Raw genomic sequence first — 18,284 nt, forward strand, 5'->3', positions numbered from 1 at the left:
CTGCCTCGTCCTAGCCCTCAGACTGGATTTAGGTCTTCATAAAAGACCTCTCAATTTACCTCTTCCATTCCCTACCAGTGCATGCCAGACTACCCACGAAACTCCAGCACTTAGTGGCAGGACACGTTCCACAGGGAGCTCATAGGTTAATGCAATAAATTTTGCAACCATATTTCCTCTCCTGGTGGGGACCCTAAGAGAAAAGGGCCAGCATCAGCTGTCTCCATGAGCGCTATTTCATTCCAGCTTTGAAAAAGAAAAATCAGCTGCAACATTTCTGAAAGCTTCTTCTGTATTTTTTTTTTTTTATGAAATCAGCTTTGGGAAGATATAAATATGTATATACATATATATATATAAAATCTTTTTTACATGACAAGAAAGAAAAATGTCATTGAAAATGTTGTGCTTTTGTCATGTATTTAAATTTCTGTTCACAAATTTAAAAAGTTTGCTTTAGCTCTTTTTTTAGAAGGACTGAAAATGGAAACAGCTCCATCAAAACTTCCATGTCATTAAAAAGTCTTTTTTTTGCTTTGAAAAAGATTTCAATGGTATTTTTGAGTGGGATCATTACAGAAACAAAACCAATCTGAAAGGAATGGGGAAAAGGGGCTGATCTAGCCATTCTTGCAGCATTCAGCATCAAACTCGAACACAGCCAAATTCCCAGCTTGGGGTCATATTTATTTAAGCAGGAGCCTTCCTTCCTCCCTTCTACTCCCGAGAAACCCACAGTGTCTCTGCCAGCCATCTCTGTGGGGAGCTGCAAGGAGCGTGTTCCCACTGTGAGGGACAACCACTAATCCCCAAGTAATTGAGTAAATGTTCCTGAGGAAGTATGGATGAAAAGATGCGGAAGAAATGGGTGGTGCTGAGACAGGGGAGGAATGAAAGCCAAAGGAATGGAGGCAGGAGGGGAAATTCTCCAGATGTGAAGGATAAACTCACAACCTGGATGCTTTTATAAAATATCCATCTCAGTGGCTCAAAGGATACCACGGGTTTTGGTTTGGGGGGGTCAGGACATGCTGCTTTCTTGCAGAGCTGCACTGTCCCACCCTGGCAGAGCCCAGTGACACCTCCTTTCCCGTACGCTGCTATCCCTTACACGGGGCCCCCAAGAGAAAGGGGAGGTAGTGGTATGACCGATTGCACTGATGCCAGGGTCTGACCCTGATCAGCTAAACAGCACTCCTTACCCAAGAAGCTGAATGAAACAGCAGGCTTGGCAGTGAAAATGCCTTCCCCATGCATTACACTGCAGGGGTCAGCCAGTAATTCCTGGAAATGGTTAATTGCTGGCCAGCTTTGATCTCCTTGCAATAGAAATCAATTCACATACTGACAATTTCTCAAAAAAGGGCATGCCTCAGCACTCAGAGGCTTCCTGCACTCTTGGATATGTCTGCAGTCTCTCCATCGCTCCCTCCTCAGCTCTTCGGAAAATTGTACTTAATGGCAAAGGTGATGGAGGGACTGGAGTATGGAGCTTACAGAGCTACCTTTTTATTTCACAGAAGAGGAACTCTAGCTAAAGGTAAAAAAAGCTGTTAAACATCTGCAGGAGCAGAAGACACAATCAGCAAGGCATGAAATATGAAAGCTTTCATGGGGTCATGGGATTCAGCCTCCAGGACTGATCACAGTCTATCTGAATGCAGACGCTGATGCATGTATGAAGAGAACAGAAGCACATGTAGCTTGGTTTCAGTTGCCTAGATGTAGGTGTCCAGTGCCACCTGAGATGTTTTGGGATACCCTACCTGACCTTCAACTACTATCCCAGAATGGCGTGGATGTCACATAGGTCCCATGTCTTATCAACCAGGCTTCCCATTGTGTCTCAGGCACCCCAGGATGTATGAACTGGTTCGAGACACCTCAGAGACCTGCCCTAAGTGTGGAGGACCCTCACCTGGGGTGCATGTGCAGGGGAACTCACGGGAGCTTTCTTGTTGGTGGGTGTGTTAGTGGATTGTAGGCTGCAGCACAGGTACACATGAAGCTGGAGCACCCACTTCTCCACCAGAAGGGGTGCGAAGCAGGGGAAGCCACATTTCTGGGGGTTGCATACAACTCAGTGGGGGTGGGGCTGCAAAGCTGGAATTTGGGGGATTGGTTATAGAGGGATGTTTAGAAGTCTGCAGTGATATATTAACCTTGTGTAAGTGTCTCCTATTGTGGTTTTTTCGTTGTATTGCTAACATTGACCTTCAATGTATAGTTCATTGATTGCTGATTAATTATATGCTTTTAACCAATAAACCATTCTGATCTCAATTTAGGTCTAAAATGCATGAATTGATCAGTTTGTCCTCGCAACCCTTATCTTTACAGCCAGAGAAGCCTGGACAAGGCTTCCACCCACCCTGTAGTAGATGCGGTGCATGCCCATCTCCCTTGGCTCTACTGATGGCATTGACCCCAGCTGCCCTGACTGTAAAAGCAGTTCATACACAAACACCTACATTTAGGTATCTTAGTCTCAAGATAAGCCATCTACCTTTAACTGTCTGAAAATGAGCTACTTGTTTGAAACTTGCTGCTGAGACTGCAGTCAAGAGAAGGTTTTGCTAGTGGGTCATTCATCCGATCCTAAAACAGGCATCTAAGCGCAGATGAATTGCCTTCCACAAGTGCCTGTTTCTCTCCATGAGGTATAAATAGGGGATTTATTTGACTAGATGCCTTGTCTAGTGGATGACCATAGGGTGGTGGCACCAGCCAAACAAAGGGTGCAGTGAAGATTAATCAAGTACACAGAGGGACATGCAACTATGATTCACCACAACAAGGTGAACTGCAAAATTCCTCTTTTTACTTGAAAGTCTCTGCTTCACTCTACATTAACTGCTGCTACCACTCCAAGGAGGGGGAGAAATGAAGGAACCTCATCAGTATTCTGGGAACCAGAGGTGGGTGACAAGTGAGGGGGTTGGTGATGGCTTTGGCACATTAACAAATAAATTTCTTTTAAACCCCGTTTGGCAAAGTCTGGCCCTCCAATAAGTGCCGATGCCTGTTTCTCATCATGTTGTATGTTAAGTTAATAGTTAGCCTCTCCTACGCTCTGTTGTAGCCTAGGGTAATGCCTTTTAAATGTACTTTCATTACTTTCAGGAATAGGTTAGAACATAATAGCATGTTTGTCTTTTGGGCAACATGATTAACCTTTCCTGGAACAACAGAGTGTGTATTATAACGTTCAATGGCAAAATCAATACATTATTTTATTGCATTATATTTATATATGCCCTTTTGCCTCAGCATCCAAGCATGGAGAAAGCTGATTTTTCTCATGGAAGAGATTTTCAGTTCCCTGCCACATCAAGTCTCTTCTTTTGGACTTGCTTCTACATTTTGACAACTCTGTATTTTTGAGTAAGAAATATGTATCCAGTGATGAGTCTCTCATTTGCTGAGTACCACCAAACACTTCATCTCTGTTCCTCTGCTTCCATTATGAGCACCAGATTTTATCATTCCCAGACTTTTCCCATCAAAGCCTTCACAAACAGTAAGGTCAGAAACCTTTAATAATGTTTAGGAATCCTTTGCATAGTCCAAATAGTTACTGGAAATACTCTGGTTCTGTTTGCAAAGAAGGAGAAACATTTGCTAAGTCAGCAAACCAGTTTTTAAAGCATTCTATATAATAGAATGAAACCTGTTAAATTCATCATACGACTTACTTCAAAAGTCTAAGGTGTTGCTCTTTCCTAAGAAACTGCAAAGGAAATTAAAATAATTAGTTGTTTGCCCCAGTCAACCACTGCCTACATCGATCTTTAGAATTTTTTTGGCTGTAAGGAATTGCCTTATCTTCTATTCACAATTAAAAAGCTCTTATTTAAGCACTAGATTTTTCTTTTCATGCAACATTGTATCACGAAAAATACATTTTGTATCAGTAAAATTACATGTATGTTTGTTTGGAATATGAAAAATCTTTTTACATACAAGAATGAGCCCCTTTGACCCAAACAAAAGAGGAAGATAGTCATAATGGCTTGTTCTAATGTGTTTAAAATGAAGCATGTTGACTTTTACATTTTGAAGTGATAGTTCTGTTCAATATTTGCCTGAATTTAATTATAAAAGAATAAAAGAAATTATTCCCCAAATGAAAATTATCATTTTGTTTGTTCTGAAAGAACTTCCAAAACTTCCTTCAAAGAGCAAACCAAGAGGAGGCGTAAGACCTCCGGGCTTTAGAACTTGTTCACATTTTTCTTTATTTTACAATTTTGTAAGCACTTTTCATCAAGATGTGATTGCTACAGACACTTTTCAGGGGTGCTGCTCCTTCTGTTCTGATTGGACAACCACAACCTTTTAAATGAGAGTAAGTAATGTACAGCAAACCTATCCTGTTTGGGTGAAAGTCCTTCTCATCCCTCTCCTGCCCTTCTTGCAGAATCTATACACTCCTTACGCGGCACTTGAGAGCTCAGAAACAGATGGAGCGGTTCGTACAGAAGTGTGCAAAGTTTCTGAGCTCTCTGTGGGACAGTTTTATTTCTGAAGAACAACCCTTTCTGATATCTCTTTATTAAGAATAAATATGAGGTGCACGACCAAAACCAATCTGAAGATGCCTTTGGGATGGGAGAAATAGCTGTGAACTTTTTTCCATATCAGACAGCTTGGTTCTCCAGGACACCAATGAAATGGTGCATCCCTTCACTGGGATTTACTTTTCCATATCTGATCCTGCAGATCGAAGTTTTCAGCCTCATCCTGTGGTAGTGCCACTCCCTAGCTTCATAGAATCGTAGAATCATAGAATTGCCTAGGTTGGAAGGGACCTTTCCGATCATCTAGTCCAACCATCAACCTAACTCTGACAAAAAACATCACTAATCTAAACTATATCTCTAAGCACTATGTCTCTCTGTCTTTTAAATACCTCCAGGGATGGTGCCTCAACCACTTCCCTGGGCAACCTGTTCCAATGCTTAATAACCCTTCCAGTGTAAAATGCTCTTTATACAGCCACATTGCCTTTCCAGGCACTGGAGTCGCACCAGCATATCTCCAATTCCACCTTAGTTAAAAACGTCGGTAGAAAATACACCTGAAAAAGAGGTGTAAGACCACGGGTGAGAAATTTTCAGGGCTTGCATGTCCAAAGATTTAGTAGTCCAAACTCTGTCCCATTGGAGAGCACGACGTTCCTTACAGCCCTAGCAGTGTGCAGTGCTGCAGTGCATGCAGGGGCAGGCTCAGCTCCCCGCCGTGATGAGCAAGCTCCCCTGTCACAGAGGTGAGGAGGAGCGAATTGTGCTCAGGAGTTTACACTCACCTGGGAAATGCCCTATTTCTAACACTTTGACGGAAACTGCTTCCAGCTCAAATGTTCCACCGGGCAAAAACTGCAAGGAAATTAGAAAGAGAGAAAATGTATTCCCTGTTTGTGTGCCTGAGTGTGCCCAGCTCATTACACGATGAGACTCTAGCGTAGCTATGAACATTCCCTATAACTTCATTCACCTCCCCACCCCCCAAAAATAAATAAGATAGGGGACAAATCTATGATTTATTAAGATATTAAGGGAAGAAAAGGAATTAAAACTAATTCCCCAGCTCATGAATTGGAACTGTCAAAGCTCCTTCTCTAACACTTCATAACATTGCTAAATAAGTTTTCAAATGGTAAAGAGAAAACCCCATTGTTTCTAGCTCATAAACAGAAAGGCAATCTATTTGACACGAAGCCCATGATCTAAATTAATATTTCATCATTCAGTAGTTTTATTTCTTGGGAACAAATTGTTTTCTCTGTTAATGGACCTGGGCATGTTTCATCAGCAGTAGAACAAATATTTGCAGATCTACTCTGCAGGAGGTTTTGAAGTGCAGTGTTTTTATTTACTGCAAAAGTTTCTTCTCTACTTTCAGGAGAAATCTGAAATCCTGACTGAAGACGTGATGAAACAAGGTAATATCTCAGCCTTGTTCTTACTGGGTCATTTGTCCCAGGTTTTCTGCCAAAGAGCTCCAGATGATGGCTCCCACCCAGTAAAGCCAGTATGCAGCCAGGGGCCACAACTGTGTCCCAGGTCTCATGGTGCCAACGCTGTCTTTGACAACCAGGACCATTGTGCTTGAGAAGGAGCTGTCCTTCCCCTTTCCTCCTCTGCAGGCTCAGATCTCATCAACGTGTTGCCTTCTGCCTTCCCCCCCATAAGGCACAATTTCAGTACCTGCCCCTCTCTGTCCTCTCCATCAGCCTGCATGCTGCCATCTGACAGTGCCTTCACATCTGCTGACTACAAAGATCCCGCACCAGCAGTGGTGCACAAGCACCGGGCAGAAATCCCAGCAGTTATCTTCTATGCTAGGTTGGCTGAAGCCCCATAAAACATCCCACTGATATAGCTGTCAGGACTACTTACACTCAGCGAGTTTAATCAGTAGATGTAGCCTGCAGCCACAAACTGAGATGCTACTTGCTTTGTGCTAAAGCAAAACATAGGTGAGGGACATTCACCGAGTCACACTTTTGCCTGGCTTGTGGTTTGTAGCAGCTTCAGTGTGGAGCTGGGGATGACAAAGTCCAAGCAACTACTGGACCCGTAAAGGTCTGGGCATGGTGGCACCATTTTTCTCCTTAGAAACTAACTACATCTCCAAGAAAAGCCACCAAAAGGTTTGCTGCATGAGGTACAGTAAATATAAACATAATGCAGGGACAGAAAATCCCATGTCTGGAAACAAACATAGACAAGTTGAAAACCATCCACTAACAACACCCCAAACCCAGGACCATTTGCCAGACCCTGGGGCAGCTGAAAGAAGGTCCTAAACACTAAAGCATAAAGAGATGCTATTATATAGGTCTTGTACTCTCAAAGGAGATCCCCATGTTCCCATTATAATAATCCCTGAGATGATAATTAAGTGGGCATAATGCCAGATAGGCATTTTATAGCTACCTTTTGTGTGAGCGTGCAGGAGCAAAATGAGATTCAAAATAATGATAGTAGTGTGAAAATGCTGCTGTGATCCATTAGATGGTGAGTGTTATATTTAATACACAGCTGTAATCCAGTAAGCACATAAGCTTCCATGGATTTAAAATAGAGTATCTTCAGGGTTTTCATAATAAATTTAATACTTCAAAGAGACATTGACTAATGGCTTTCAGATATTATAGGGCAGACTTTTCCCTATAGGAAATCAATTAAAGTTGAATCTTATTGATTTTAGCCCATTTCTCCCTACAGTGTAAAACCAGGCTTTGAACTCTCTTTGGATATAACCCCGACAGTCTATTCTCTTCCATGGCTGAGGCAGAAGTAATTTCTAAATCAGATCAGATGAAAGAAAGGAAATATTAGCCTATTAGTTTCCTCGGTTTTAAAAATCAACGCTCTTTCTTCCATGTAATCTACTTGAGGGGAAGCAAGATAAATTCCAGGCAACCCCGGAACACTGAAAGCTGGAAACAGGTATAATTTGCACATGCATAAACCTGAAAGCTGATACAGGACTGAAGTGACAAACAGACATGGTGCTGACTCTCTGCAGTGAGATGAAAGTAATTTCCAGCCACCAGCCACCATTTGCAGGTAGAGAGTGAAGAATAGGGTTGAACCTTCCCAGGAAGTACTCTTGATGCCTTGCATTTCTACCATTTTCATAGTGGGTTTTTTCTTCTGTAGGTTAAATAATAACTCGGTCCAAAAAGCTTCGCTAGATTAAGCGGTGACTGCTTCTCATCTGTGAAGGTTCACCTCCCTTACATTTTGATTGAGCTGGCCATCCAGTCTGAAAGAAAGAGGCACTTCTGCAGGGTAGTTAATCTGATCTGTGCTAGACATCTATTCTAAGGGAGGTAATTCGTGTCATGCTAGACTCCATTTCTTTCCTTTGACCACGCAAGGATCACTGACGACTAATGCAGATATAGATGTGCACTGCAGATACCTAAAACTGGGCAGATTAATGCTACCCTGCGTACCCGCAGAGAGGGGAAACCTTAATCTCACTGACAATTGCGTAATAAGATTTTGCAGCTCGAAGCTGAAGGCAGATAAATTCAGATAAAGGATAAGGCAGAAGTTTTCAACCACTGAGTTAATTAAAACAATTTACTTCAGGAGGCTGTGAATTCACGATCACCTGAAGAGCTTAAATCAAGTCTGGATTACAACATATGCTCCAACTCAGCTACAAATGCAGAAATTGCTGTGGGAGCGAGGGAGGCTTTGACATCTGTTGTGTCAGAAAGTCAGTGTAATCCGTTTCTTCTGGAGCTCAGGTATTCTGTTCTTCCTGCTCCAGTTCACACAGCAAACCACATTAGAGCAAACACCATGCTGACTTGATTTGGCTTCCGTGGCATATTATAATCAACAGGGAGGAGAGGCTGAAATGACATCTCCAACACAGCCAGCAGTAGCCTTTGCTGCTGCCCTCGTCCCTCCATGCAGCCTGGTGCTCTGGTCTCTCCTGGTTGAGGGCTCTGGGAAAGCTGCCCTGGCCGTACCCTCGATCTCTCTCCTCTCTTTGGTTTATGACTACCTTGTGCTCTCTGTAAATGTAAAATCACCATTATGGATTAGCGATCTCCAGAAAGCTGTATAAAATGCTACCCAGAAACCTGGGTCTTATCAAAATGTTGGTAGAAGGACTGAGCAGTCACAGCATGGCAGAAGCATCGGCTCACTTGTAAGGAAGTATGGCCACATGTGAAGCTCAGCAAACCAATACCATTTAGGACAGAAAGTCACAAGCTGTGCATACCTGCTGTGTATCTCTACACGGGGGTAGCCAGCAGAACAGAAATCAGAGTAACAGCCAAAGCAGTAAGCCAAGGTCTTTAAGACCAGCTAAGCATTGCTTAGCACAAGTCCCAAGGACAAGCAAAGTAAAGATGATTTAAAACTCTTTTGTTCCCTCAGCAAACTGAGGGACTGTTGGCTCCTTACCATGTATTAGAGCACTTCCAGGCCAATTCTGATTTACATCAGCAGAAAAGGGCTCTCTGGCCTGTGTTGCTGGCTGACTACATGTACTGGCAGAGGATGGATGGTTGATCCAGACACCATCGCTGGCAGCTCTGAGGACAAAGCAGGAACAGATGCCACTTCCTTTTCCCAGTGGAGAGAGGACTGCAGATCCGTCTCGTCGCTCTCAAAACTTTGGACACAAAATCAGCATTGGAAATAAATTCCAGAAGCCATTAATCTGTCTCACTTCTGACATGAAAGGATAAAATATAGATCTGTTAAAAAAACCCACACCCTGTGAGCACTATATTTTCATTTTCCAAATTACTGAAAGAGCAGAACATGAATCCTTGTCTGTCAGCCTGAGAAAATATTTTATTTTCCCTGTGAAGGAGAAGAAAATGTAAGATAATGCCATAAGTAAATGGCAGAGAGAGTGCAGTTAGATGAACCACAATGTGCTGCAGCCATCAAAAGAGCCCAAATATATCTATTGGTAATGGGAAAACTTCAGCAGACATATTTTTTTTTCTCTTTTCTCTTGATCAAGTTATGAGATCATCACACTACAAGGAATCTGCACAGCAGGGCCAAGAGGTCCATACTGCGCAGTCTCATGGGAGACGGTAGGTGGGATGGTATGCAGTGGTACACTAAGTCTTCTTTACTGGTCCTGTGTCTTTCACTTAAAAGATCTTAATTATTTTTTTTTTCTCAAGAGGAATTTAACACTGCAGTTTTCCTGATATTAGCACGGTGCCTAAAAGCAGGCAACTGACTCTTTTTGAAGACATCTAGCTATAATACTGAAGGGTGAAAAAAAATGTGGGTTAAGGTGTCAAAAGTTTGGATTAGAAGAAGCCTCTTGATTAAAGATTATTTTAGTTGTGGAGGCTGTAGAGACATAAAATATACTGAAGCAAAAAACAGGAAAGCAAAGTATAAACAAATTAATTTATAAACAAATTAATTGGTTTCTCACTCAAGTGGCAAGAGAGAGACAGAGAGATTTAATAAAAAAAAGGGAAGAAGAGTGAAGAGGAATAGGAAGGAGGATGCTCACAGTTTATCACATCTAGCTTTGGATCACTGCCACTGGCCGTAAGGCGACATGTCTGGAAGGAGACTGAAGGAGGACGGAGCGGGTGGTGTGGCCAAGAGTGGATTTCTTTAAGGCATAGTCCTAAACTTCCATCCTCTGACTTTCAGAGGTGACCTCAACAGAAACTTTGGATGGCAGATGCTCCCCCATAGCAATCTCTGACTATTTGCTCCTCAGCCTCAACAGAATGGCTGAACCCACCCGATGCAGGGACCTCACCAGCCTCCCAAGAGCCTGCCTGTGCTGTGGCCCCAGCACCACATGGAGCTGCTCCTCTAAGCAAATCTGACTCAGGTGCCCCTCTCCCAGCCCATCTGGTATCAGGGCCACCAACGGAGGACCTCATGATTGCCAGGCCCACCTGATATTGGCTGCAGCAGATGGAGTTCCCAAAGGGGTAGAGGCCTGGTAGACACCTAGGACATCCCTACAGGATTGCTGCCTGGCTTGGTATGAATGGCCAGTGGGGAGGGAGGGCATGGTCTAACACAAGGCATTCTCATCAGGGACAAGATCTGAGAGGACACAAATGTAGGACAAGCGCTACAGGCTTGGGTAAGAGTGGCTCAAGAGCTGACTGGCAGAAAAGGACCTAGGGGTGTTGGTCGACCGATGGCTGAATATAAGCCAGGAGTGTGCCCAGGTGGCCAAGAAGGCCAACAGCATCCTGGCCTGTATCAGGAACAGTGTGGTGAGCAGGACTAGGGCAATGATCATCCCCCTGTACTCGGCACTGGTGAGGCCCCACTTCAAGTACTGTGTCCAGTTTTGGGCCACTCACTACAAAAAAGACATTGAGGTGCTGGAGCGGGTGCAGAGAAGGGCAACAAAGCTGGTGAGGGGTCTGGAGAACAAGCCTTATGAGGAGCAGCTGCGGGAGCTGGGATTGTTTAGCTTAGAGAAAAGGAGGCTGAGGGGAGACCTTATCACTCTCTACAACTACCTGAAAGGAGGCTGTAGAGAGGTGGGGGTTGGTCTCTTCTCCCACATAACGGGCAATAGGACAAGAGGAAATGGCCTCAAGTTGCACCAGGAGAGGTTTAGATTAGATATTAGGAAAAATTTCTTCACCAAAAGGGTTATCAAACATTGGAAAAGACTGCCCAGGGATGTGGTGGAATCGTCATCCCTGGAGGTATTTAAAAGATGGGTAGATGTAGTGCTTAGCAATATGGTTTAGTGATGGGTTTTGTCAGTTTTAGGTTGATGGTTGGACTCGATGATCTGAAAGGTCCCTTCCAACCTAGGCAATTCTACGATTCTATGATGTGATGGCTGCCCCAGAGCAGCTGGCACAAATCAGCCATGAAGCAGTCTCCCCAGACATTTGGAAGCAGCAAGCCAAACTGTGTATTATTCTAGGTGCTCACATGATGTACGTGAGAATGCTCTGCAGGTGTGTGCAGCACCAGGAGGAACAGTGGGTAGCTTTTCTGCCCTTCTTCCTTTGCACTTTGCGTTTCCCATCCTGTCTTCAGTAATCCTTATGCCAAGAACAAGTGAACCCTGCCGGGAAGTGATTGCATTATTTTTTTCTTCTTCTTCTGGAGTGTCTGCCATGCTGTGAAGACAGGAGTGGCTCGGCATACCTGCCTACGAGGAATAAAATCAACGTTTCTGAGATTCTTCTTCTGGCTGCCCTCCATAAACAAATTGTCTGCTGAAGCAGATGTAAATATTCATTTTTTTTTCTTTTAGTAGGGCAGTGAATGCCCATCTTCTGGTATATCATCCATATTAGAATATTTGCATATAAGTATAATCCAGAAATGCATCTAGAGTCATGGTTTCCTAAAATTAGTAAGAGAAATTATGATGTAATTTCATTTCCTGCAAAGCTCTAGCTGCACCATTTCTCCCTGTGATTCCTGCTTTGATTTTAGGTAAGTTCACACAAAGAAAATTCAGGCTCAAAGGCTGCAGAAGTGTCTTCCAAGTATCTCCTTTCCTCAGTGGAGTTACTCTTCCTTTCTTCCTCCTCTGCTGTGTTCATCTCCACTGCCCTTGGCCTAATGGTGTGAGAGGAACATGGGAACAAGCTGTGAGTCTGCTGTTCTCCACCACCAGCAGCCCCCAAATTGGAGGACATACAAATGCCTTTGTTATGCAATGAAAACAAACAAGCAAAAATCTTCCAAGTCCATTGAGCAAGGAGAGTGTTGCAATACTGTATGAAGGAAAGGGGATATAACCCAATATATTTAATGAACTATTAAAGTGGAAGGATGGAAAGAGACTGATTTCCATTAAGGAAACTGGGAACATCTTTTATTTTGTAGCAAAATAGCCCATAGGCAAGAAGAAGAGGCATCAGTTTGTAATTTACTGACAGTCCTCAGTGCTCATGGCGGGCTCCTGCACAAAAGTGGTTGTGCTGGGATGTGGTGTAGGTCATCTGGCAACAATCATTCCAAGAGCCTAAGGACCAGAAGCCTGGCTGGAGGGAGTGGGGATGTCAGAGTTTTCAAGGGCCCAAAAGGTTGTTGTAAGGTAGAAGGCAGTAATGTCCTCTTCATGTCCGTCAGCAATAAGGCAGGACAGACAGGGTGTAAGTCACAGTAATTTCCTGCAGTGTTAGAGAAGTTTGCAGCTGATTCTCTTCTCTGGGGGAAAAGAACATAGAAGAAAGAACAAATGATGCAGTTGTCTGGAGCATCTTATGGGATGCCTTCACAGTCAGCTCCTGATTCTCCAGGGCAAGGAGGGAAATAACTGATGGAGAAGAAAAAGAGAGTGAAGGCAAAACCCTGAGCAGCAAGTAGAGAGGGCTCCTGTCTGCCAGGGAAAGCGGCAGCTGAGCAGAGATGTGGGGCCAAGGAATCCCTGTGCAGTCATTGGCCCCCCATGGTGTGGACAGGGCCCCGTCCACTGACGTCCACCTGGCATTGCTGGTCAGGCTGAGTGTTTCAACATCCCTGACATGGCTAGTCCAGCCCTGACTAATGAAGAGGTAGTGGCTGATGGAGGAGTCATGGAGCCCTTAGCACACTCTTCCTGTGCCATCTGAAAAAGGGGTTGCAAACTAAGCAGCACACCCCAAAGAACCACCATTTGCTAAATGCACGTGTCAAAACTCACTGCATATCTTCTGCCAAGCTGAGATCTGTAGGCAAAAACGCTGTTTTGAAGTTAGTGGGTTAATTTTATTGGGGTGTAACAAAGTGGACTGAAAGTCAGAGGGACTGTAACTTTCATGTACAAAGCTCTTTAGCAGCTGAACAGTTAAAGATTATGCTCACTATGTTTTCCTGCCTTGCAAATTCCTCATTCATAATGTATGAGTGAGATCATTAAAAGCAACATATTGGCTGATACCATCACAGCTGCTACCTAACTGTAACACTTCATAGCAAGGAATAACATTACTCTTCTCTTACGTATGTGTTCGGAAAGGAAAAGAAAGAGATTTGTAGCTGCAAGAAGAACAGTGCAAAATGTTTAACCTCACAGAAAAAAAACCCTTCATGTGTTGGGCAATTACAGATTTGCTGGGAATGTTCTCAAAATGAATAAAAAATATTAATCTCCTTTTGCCAACCCTTTTCACCCTTTGCATCTATCGCAATATGGCAGCATATTTTTCCCCTGCACAAAATCAATATCACATTAACTTCCCTAATAGAAAAAGATTAACTCTTACAATGAACAGAAAACTTCATCTCCATCCAGGGAATTTTAAACTCTCCAGCCCTCGACTGTTTAGAAACATCATGATGATTATTTTAAGCCAAAGATGGGATGTGTCAGTCTTATCAAAGGGAAAGAAAGATGTCTTAGGGCTTCCAGGAGTAAGCTCTGTGGTTGGTGTTTTAATTTGTAGGCTGCTCTGGGTGTTGATCTGGTTAAATATATTAAATAAAAGTGCATTTAAGTTGACAAAGAGGAACTCTTTCAGCAGCAGAAAGGCACTTTCCATTTTTCATAGCTTATCTGAATCTTTACAAGCTTTGGGCCTACATTTTTATTTTTTACATTTGAGGGAGAGGAATGAAAAGAATCTGCCATATAAAGCTGGCTCTATATATCCAAATATCTCATTTCATATCCCAACCTGAGAGAGAAGCTTATTCTTTATAAATCACAAGTCACGTCTAACAGCTTCGTTCCACCACAGGTCCAAGAGTTTCTTGCGGGGGGGGGGGGGGGGGGGGGGGCACGGCGAAGAAAAAAGCCAAGTCCAAACCATCATGAAAAATTAATTAGACATCTTTGAAAGACAGGGCATTCCCTCTGGGCATGTAACAACAACTCTAGCTGTTACCAGCTAATCCCCAGATGGCCGGTCTCACTCTGAACCACCTCGAGCCTGAGTTTGCACATATATGCCCTATTCTGTGATGATGTTCTCTCCCTCCCCTCATGCTAGGCTTTGCACCACAGTCACCCTTCCCACACCAGTCAAGATGTCTCTGGCTTGCACTGGTGCACAAGCAGAATGGGACCCCGCAGATTCATTATTCTTAAACTTTGAGTCAAGTAGCTAAAGCTGGGATGAAAGGCCTCCTTCTGTTGCAAATTCATAATTCGTTTTGAGTGTGGCACATGAAACAGAGGGAATGACACAGTCCTTCCCAAAAATCTTCATTCAGGGTTTTAATTGTGTCTCAGAGGAATAAATGCAGGGGGGTTGCCTTCCTCCTTCCCCCCACTTTCTTCCTCTGATAACAGCTTGGTTTTTACTAGCATCACTTATGGCTTCTTTTATAAATTCCAGCCTCTGACAGAAGTGCTCCACTACCCTTTCCTGTTCAATAATGAATGGACGCATTTGAAGCTGCAAGTATTTGCACTTATGAGCTTATCCAGGCAAAAGATACAAGAAACATGACTTATCTAAATGGCAGCCAGGGGACCAAGTAAATCACACACACCCATTCGCTGTCCCTTTGCCCTGCCTCCAGGATACTGTACCTAAGAGAAAGAAGGTGACAAAGTCTTTCATCAGTTTTTTTTTTTTTTGCTATTTTTTCCCAGTCTCCAAAATCCTGCAGGAAAAGTCTCAGCCAAGTTACATCAGGTGTGCCCATTTAATCTGGATACATCTGAGCTTGTCACCTTTCACAGCCAGTGGAGAACAACAGGCATTTTGAGGATGCTATTTATTTAATTATAAGGCAGGCGCCCAAAGCAGGTCATCTGAATCTCTTTCCCTAGAAGTGCCTTTTTCTTTCCAGGGAGCTGTGGCCACACTACAGGCAAGCGAGACGGAGGTGGGGACCGGCAAGTATGTCTGGGGACAGAAGACAGTGCTCATGAGCTTTGTCAGAGCCTCCAAAGGAAACCACAAGGGTACCCGATCTTGAACTTCCTCGACAAATTTTCTTTAATTTTCCCTAGGCAATAGCCCCTAAAGCCAGAGTTTAACTTAAGCATGTAACAAGGGGTAGGTATGGAAAGTAGCTGGAAGAAAACACTGACAGTTCCTCTGTGGGGTCATTGGAAAGTGGCTCTGAAGCATGGCCATATGCAGTCTTGCTTAAAGCCTTGCTTAAAGCCAGGCTTATGCCAGAGGGGACATTTTCCAAAAGCTGTCATAACTTCAGGTGCTTTTAAAATTCTCACTAACCCCTAAGCCACTAAAAGACTGGAACAGTGAAAAATCAGGCACTGCAGTGGCTAGCTTTTAGATGCTTGGTGTCCACAGCAGAGCAGACCCAGAACTTGGTGATGGTGAGGCCTCTCAGAGAAAGGTCCAAAATCACCCAAGATGCTGAGCAGGGAGCTACCTCAAACTAGGCAGTAAGGAAAAAATGAGGAAAAGGACAAACTCTAAATCCCCTTCCCCTTGCTCAGGGCTACTGGAAGGTCACTTGTTCTCTGAAGGTCGGAAGGTCCCCCTGAGGCCTTCTTCCATTCAAAGCACAGAACAGAGTTCCCTCTTTTCTTCTAAAACACAACCAGGAAAAACGCTTTCCCCTTGTATTGCTGTCTAGACTTTTATATAATAGCCTTAATGGATGCACCTCCAAAGCAGGAGAACCAGGCGCAATTATGCTCTTTACCTGAAGTGGTCCAAGGCCCTCTTCTCCACCTTGCAGGCAGGAACCCTAGACCCATCCTCCAAAAACCTGGAGAGGAGGGGGTGTTGGCTGCCAGCCAAAGCACTCTTCTGTAAGTTGGGGGTGTTGGTCTGCTTGTGCAGAAGGAGGAATTGAGTGGAGATCCCTGACCTAGAGAGTGGACTAACCACAAGCCTATGTCAGGAAGGGAGCAGCCAACATCTGGAGCCTGGGCTGTCCACGTGTGCCAGGCCTGCCCAGCAAATGTCCACCAGCCCTGGGGGGTCAAAGGAAAAAACTGGTTTTGAATCCTCATGGGCCTTCGGCATACAAGAGACACCATGCTGATAAGTGAGCTCTGTCAACATCTTCCCTGAAGGACATTTTTCAGGGCATTCAGCTAATTTAAAATATTAAAAAAGGGACACCTTTGGGGTTGGTTGCCATCAGGGGTAGTGCAGGGGGAGAGGGGTGTTCAGGTGCAGATCCAAGGGACTTCTTCCTATGCTTCACCTCCATCCCTATGCTTCCTATCCATCCAGCCCCATGTCTGGCTTTCCTTCCCAATCCTGGAGGTGGCTCTCACTTCTAAAAAGAAAGTGGAAGAATTTAGCACAGTAGAATATGGATGAGGTGCCCTTACAAATGAACCTCAGAAAAAAACACAGCCATTTTGGAGTGCACAAAAGTAATGCACAGCAACCACGTACCATGTGGCTTTATGTTCGTAAAGTGAAAGCTTTAAGAAACAACTTTTGTTCGCTTCAATCAAAAATACAAATGAATAATAGGCACAGAAAAAGAGAGATGAAACATTCTGCTCTTGGGCCGTCTCTTTTGAATTCCAAATTTTCCTTGGGAAGGAATATTTTCCGGCCAAGTCTGAAATCCCCCAAAACTGGGAACAACTGATGCAGCGTGCATGTAGTTTCAGTAGTGCCAGTGGGTGCTGCTGGAAAAAAACATGGCTGATATTCGTGCAAAAGTCTTCCTTTTTCTTTTCCCTCACTCAGGCAAGCATTGGGAGAGTTTGAAATGTAAAACACATTCCTATGTGACAATGAAAGAAAAATCACTTACAAGAAGACAAGGAAGAATTGAAGTTACTCACTCAAACAAGTCAGGCTGACAAATTGCTTCTGCTGTCTCCATTCATCCCCGTAATGGCTCCGCCATTCCCTGGCCAGTTATAGAAGAATAATTATCTCTTTCAGATCAGCTGCCTGGGCTTCATCATAAATCAATTCTTTCCTCCCCTCTTGCACTCCCACTGCCTCCTTCCCCATTTTTATCAATGCATCCTTCCCATAAGCCTTTCCAAGCCCAGCTTTTGATTGACTACCTGAATCTGAGGACCAAAGCCTCCTGTGAACTCGCCATTTTTGTCACTCAACCCAAAGTCCTTCTTTTGCTGCTGTAGCTGAACAAGTCTATGTGCGCATTTGTGACCAGTTCGCAGAGCTCAGAATAGAAGAAGCCATTCAGTTGAGATAAAGGACAACATGAGATGAGTGAAGCTGAGCCGAGCCTGACTGTGCAAGCGGAGCTTCTGGTCTTTTCAAAGCTCTGCACATACCTCACACTGCTAAAAAAGCCATGGCCCTTTGAGCAAAGCATTTATGCTCCTGTGTAGTCTTATTTGAGATGCAGAGGTCATTGCAGAACGAAGCGTGTGAGACCAGCCATACCTGAGGAATTGGCATGCAAGTCTAAGTTCAGCGTTGATGCTGGGTGTTAGTTAGCAGGGTGACTGGATACCATCAAGTTTGGGATGAACCTGCCAAACTTGCCAACTTGGACTCGCCGAGGAGACCAGCTCCAGTGCAGGTAAGTCTGTACTGGGGAAGGGAATCGCGGCAAACAAGGCTGGCAAAGGGGCTCGTTTTTGAGGCTTTTCAAGCCAGGGGAAGCGGCCGGGCCGGGCCGGTACCCGGCGCTTCCGGGGGGCGGAGGCAGCTGAGGAGGAGCGGGGCGGAGCCAGCGCCCCCGGGGGCAGGCCTGAACGAGGAGTGGGGGGACCACTCCCCCCTCTTAAAAGAAGCCCTTCGGGAGCAAACAAGCGGCGAGTGGGTGTTCCCTGGGTGTCACCCAAGGAGCCGCCCCGGAGCGCCAGAGGAGGGTGTGCGTCGGCGAGGCGACGCCAGCGGCGGGCAGTCACCGCAGAGCGCGGGACGGGTGACCGCGAGGGGAGGAACGAGAGCGGGCAGGCAGACAGGCCGGGTC

General features: G+C 44.5%; 1 long non-coding RNA gene across 1 annotated transcript in view; it reads right to left on the reverse strand.

Annotated features, from left to right (window-relative positions):
• The window catches only part of LOC141743208 (uncharacterized), a 28,730-nt gene extending 10,723 nt beyond the window's left edge, over positions 1-18,007 (reverse strand). The window contains exons 1-2 of the long non-coding RNA XR_012586979.1: positions 17,750-18,007; positions 17,173-17,240 (exon numbers count right to left, since the gene is read on the reverse strand). This is a non-coding gene — a long non-coding RNA (uncharacterized LOC141743208). The remainder of the gene's footprint in view (positions 1-17,172; positions 17,241-17,749) is intronic.
• Positions 18,008-18,284: the final 277 nt, after the last annotated feature.

This window comes from Larus michahellis, chromosome 4, assembly GCF_964199755.1.
Source record: "Larus michahellis chromosome 4, bLarMic1.1, whole genome shotgun sequence".
Lineage (NCBI taxonomy): Eukaryota > Metazoa > Chordata > Aves > Charadriiformes > Laridae > Larus > Larus michahellis.